The following is a 5384-nucleotide window of genomic DNA, read 5'->3' on the forward strand; positions in this document are numbered from 1 at the left end:
AGATCCCTGGAAAAAAAAAAAAAAAAAAAAAAAGAATTTTTGCTGGGTTGTCCCAAGGATAAGGTAACATATGTGAAGTGTTAGCATAGTCCATGGAGGCAATTAAGTACTCAATAAATACATGCTGCTTTAATCTTGTTGCAGGAAGAGCTTACATTTCCTACAGTAGTCGCATGTATCACTGTGATCCTGGGGAATGGAAGGAGCGAGCAATCTTGGCTGAGTGACAACAGGCTCCCCCACAGGTCTGGCTGAGGGCATTTTATGGGTTGTTTTTTTTTTGAGACAGGGTCTCATTATGTAGTTCAGACTGCTCTGGAACTCACTGTATAGTCCAGTCTGGTCTTGAATTCAGGGATCCTCTTGCCTCAGCCTCCTGAGTGCTGGGATTACAGGCGTGCACCACCATGCCCAGCTCAAGGGCATTTTATGAATATCTTGGGAAAGGATTGTCTTGTCTAAGGACCAAACTGGGAAGGGATTGTAGGCTTCAGATTTGGTTTACTGTGTAGTGTTCTGTCATTGCAGGCTGCAAACTTCAAGGTGAGAGGTGGGGAGAGGGGTGTTCAGAATACCCAACAGGTCAAAAATCAGGAGGGCCGGGGATTTGGCTCAGTGGTTCTGCCACCTGCCTTCAAGTACAAGGGCCTGAGTTCGATCCCCAGTAAAAAGAATCAGGAGCAGAAGTGGATGACAGAGGCAAGAAAATTTGGTGTTTGGGCTATGCCTTCATCTTTCCTGGCCTTTGGTTTCTCCGCCTGCAAAATGGTGATGTGAACGTTTCCTACCAGTGGTGTGGAAAGAGTGAGAAGCAGTTACAAGTGCTTTGAAGACATGCAAGCACTAGCCGTGACGACCTAGGAAAACCTCCCTTCTATCTAAGTGGGATGGCAGCCAGTCTGAACAATGAAATAAAAATAAGTTGCTCTTTGATTCCTTTGCTATACACAGTCTCTTAAAAGTATTTGCTAAATAGAAGTCTTTGGGGGAATCAGCTTGAAGAGTAAAGAATAGTAATTGGCAGATCCGTTTTCATCCTGTTCCAGGAGTGCCTCTCATGTACCTAACGAGAGTTTATTCTTTTTGAATTAAATTTGTTGACATTATATATCTGTTTGTCAGATCCTTTTTACATAACACAAAGGTAAGGCCTGGATTTTAAAAAATATCAAACGGGCCCTCCAGATAATTGAATTTTAAAAAACCTTTAGCATTCCAGCGAGGGCAGCTTTTCTGTCTGGAAGAGTCCAAAGACGTTTGAGCGTTGTATCCTCTCTCACTGCCCCTGCTCCCTCTCATCCTAGTCCAGCTCTACTGTCCATTTCTATTTGCGTCTGAGCCTGAGCTGCCAAGTGAAGCTGGAGTAGGTTGCACTGCCGTGGTGCCTAGCACTTTCCACTTGTGGATTCTGGGTGCAACACAGTCTTGCAGCACTTCACAGTGATCCTTTTTTAAACAAAGATCCTTGAGCCCCTAGCCCTTGCCTCCCTTAGCCATTTTGCTGCTAGTTTGTTGCCCCATGACAGTGCTAAAGCCATGGCATTTTGGCTAAAAGGCTTTGTGTTGGCAAATCCGGTGTCCTTGTTTTGGTCCTGGTCTCTTTCTAGATCTTTGCAACACTTGGCGTTCTCGGGCTTCTCCCTTGACATCACCTCCCCCTCAGTGCCCTTTTCCAGCTTTCCTCTGCCATGGTTCCCTCCTGTTCTAGATGTGAGTATTCTCCCGGCTGCATTCTTGTCTCTGCTTGAATGCCTTCTTGGGCAGTCTTGACCTCACCCTGTGTTTCAACTACCACCAGTGTCTACCTTGATGACATCAGATGTGTATTTTCTGAATTTCCTCCTCAATACTGAAGCATAGATGATCTGGAATGGTGCATTATAAATCTCTGCCTAAATTTACCATATGGCACGATGGTTAAAGCAGTGACCTGGGTGTGAAACCAACTCTGTAATCTAGTTGTATGCCTGAGAAGTTCATGTAAACTCTCGGAGCATCATCTGTAAAATGGGAGCAGGATGATCAGTTGTGCTTCCAGGTACCTAGCATCCAGTGCTAATAGCAGCAGTGTTTTGCTTTGCCTTCCCCCAGGCTACTAATGAACTGGATCAAGAGAAATTACTTGCTTCATTCTCCCAGGAGAAGTGGGGCTTGGGCAGAGGGCTGCGTTTCTCCACTGGGCAGGACCTGGACCAGCACAGCTGGTGATGAATTTGACCCTGGTGACTCTGTAGAGGGGAACAATGTCCTCAGGAAAGCATTCAGGAAGCCCTTGGTGTAGCAGTGATCAAAGCTCCGAAGTGGCTCAGCAGGGTGGATAGGAAGGCTCCAAGGAATCCAGCAAGTCTGGGGCAGAGCCCAGGGAGCCACTTAATGCGCTTACCAGGTGGTGCGCTCCTCAGTCTCGGCAGACACCTGGGCAACCCTCTGGGACGAGGAAGTCCTGGGCAGGGTGGGAATGCCTGTCCAGAGCCTGCAGGGCCATCCTGGAATGTCTTTTTTGACTCATTTTCCCCTTAGCACCTTCCCTCCAGCCTAGGGCCTGAAAGAGGCCCAGTAGGCTGGCAGGTGAAGCCTGAAATCCTTGCAGACAGAAAGGGCAGGCTCTGGTCTCTCCATTTCATCATGAAGCCAATGTAAGAGGTTAGAGAGGCAGCGCAGTGGTACGGTGTGTGCTTTGCATGTGTGAGAGCCTGGTTTTAATACCTAGTACTAGAAAAACCAAGCTGATGCAAAGCTTTTTCTTTTATATGAAATTTATTTCAAGAACTTACCCCTCATCTCTGAGAAGTTCAAATAGAAGAGGCAAGAGCACTGATTCTCTTTATGCTAGCAGTGTATCTGAGGCCTGGAGAGGAAAATGGCTCGCCCAAGATAATGTGGGATTCCTGGCAGAGCTGGTCCACTGCTCCATTCCCCCGCCCTCTCCCAGCTTGCCTCCTGTCATCACACTAAGCCAAGGTCAGCTCTGGCCTGCAGAGTGGCTGGCATGCTGATGAGGGAAACACCCTTGAGTGCCTGCTTGCCACCGGACACTGTCACAGCCCCTGGGGCTGGTAGCTCCCCTGACTTACCCCTATTGAAGGCTGGAGGCTGCTTTTCCTGCCCCTTCCACTTTCATTTCCCAATACGCTGACCAAAGATTAGCTCTTGGGGTAGCTCTGGCCCTTTGATGCTCTCTAAGCTGTTTTCCTCACGTGCAGGAGGGTAGGAGGTCACAGTCTTTCCCACAGATGGGAGCCCTGTGTGTTTATCATTTTGGTCTGTTGGTTGCAAGGGGGACTGTACAGCTGTTGTTGTCCCTAAAGCCCTGTCCTTGTTTGCCTTTAGCTTCGCTCACATATGCCAAGGCCTGGATGGGTTCAAATGTGTCTTCTCACAAACCCCTCCAAGAAACTGCGCTGGAGTTGGTCTGTTCAAAGCTCAGTGCTGCCACTTACAGGCGGGTGTGCTTTGGCAAGCCATTTCACCCTCAGTGGCTCAGCCATGTGTCAAATATGGCTAATATATGACTTATTTTACAGGGTTGATGTGAGGACTAAAACACACCAAGGCCCGTGGAACTTGGACTCACACATCATTATCACTTAGGCAACGTTATTTATTATGTTTTGTGGGATTTTCCCCATCCCACCCATTTAGCCATACTTTAAGACCCTTATCTCTCTCTCTACACTCTTTTTTTTGTTTTGTTTTTTGTTTGGTACTGAGGATCAAACTTGGGACCTTGTGCTTTTGAGGCAGGCAGTGGCACCACTGAGCTAAATCCTCAGCCCTCTCTCTAGGCTCTTTAGAGGGGGTGTCTGAGCATAGAGAGAAAACTGAGGCCCGCAGTCATGCTATGGCCGAGGGCTGGGGGATGGGAAGGTACCCTGATCCTCTGACCTGTGGCCTGTCATTTGCCACTTCCCTGTGCCTGCTTCACCGCCTCCCCACTTCCCAATCCCTTTCTGCTCCTGGTATCTCGCAGCAACCCCCAGCTCCAGCTGGATTCCCAGCACCTGCATGGTCCTGCCTTGGGTTCACTGATTGGCCTGTGGACAGATGGAGCTTTGTAGAGCAAGCTGTAGCCACTGGGGAGCTGAGCTGAGTGGAAGGCTGAGCTGGAGGGGCCCTGCCTAGATTATGGGGGCTCCTGGAACACTAGTAGTGCGTGAGAAGGGGACCCCCAACCCTTCGTCATGATCCCCCAGAGAAGTCAGGGCTGCCATAATAGAACATCTCTGACTGAGTGGCGTAAATGTACAGAAAGTACAGAAATGTATTTTCTCATAGTTCTGGAGGCTAGAAGTTTAAGGTCAAGGTGCCAGTAGGGCTGACTTCTTCTACGTCCTCCCTCTTTGACTTTTGCAGGTGACAGCTACTTCGCTGCCTCTTCATATGGGTCACCTCCATCTCTCTGCCAGAGCAGCCTTGATGCCTCTTTGTGTCCAAATTTCTTTGAAGATACCAGTCAGATTACCTCAATCCTTTTTTTTTGGTACCAGTGATTGTACTCGGGTCCTTGTGCTTGAGAGGCAGGCAGAGGAACCACTGAGCTAGATCCCTAGCCCTCAATCCCTATTTTAAAGGCCTGTCTCCAACTACAGTCACACTGTGAGGTACCGTGGAGACTAGAACTTCAAGACAGAAGTTTTAGAGGGACACATTCAGCCCATGGCAGGAGGAAAGATGGTGATGGCATAGAAGGGGCTGCCTCCAGTGAAACCTGCGTGAAGGGCAGCAGCCGGAGCCATGGACATCAGGGTGTTGCGTGCTTGGCCCTGGGTGAGGCTGGTGCTGGCTGCTTGTCCTCTCCCTAAGGGTCTTAGGGTGGAAGTTAAATGTCTGAGGCCAGAAGATTCTGTGGCCTCTGGGTGAAGGAACAATCAGCAGACCCCAGACACAGTCCTACCGTCCCCTGCCTTATCAGAGCTGGATGCCCTTCTGCCTCCAGCCTTTGACCCCAGGCTCTCCTACTAGGGGCATGCTGACTTTGAAGTGGGCAACCCTGTTATCTTGGTTTTAGCTGAGCTCTGCAGTTCTTTTTGTATCCTACCAGGTAGGGAGGGGTAGAAATAGCACTCAGAATCCAAACATCCCTATTGTTATTTTTTCCAGAAGTTTTACCTGCCTGGTTGGGTTGGTTTAGGCCAGCATTCTCATGAAGACTTTCTCCCTAAACTGATATGTTTTGTAATAACAGCTGAGGGTAGGGCATGAAAGAGGCTCAGAAGTGTGCTGGAAGTCAGAATGGCCATAGAGGACAAGTGCCTTCCTCTAAGAGCCCACCTCCCCATTGCTCTTTCACCCAGACTGTTAGGTGGGGTAGAGGTCACCTTGGGCATTGTCCTGCTCCAGCTCCTGTCTCCCTGTGGGGTTAGCAGTCCTGGGTCTCATGTGGC

This window comes from Fukomys damarensis, unplaced genomic scaffold, assembly GCF_012274545.1.
Source record: "Fukomys damarensis isolate Sample0158 unplaced genomic scaffold, DMR_v1.0_HiC HiC_scaffold_23, whole genome shotgun sequence".
Lineage (NCBI taxonomy): Eukaryota > Metazoa > Chordata > Mammalia > Rodentia > Bathyergidae > Fukomys > Fukomys damarensis.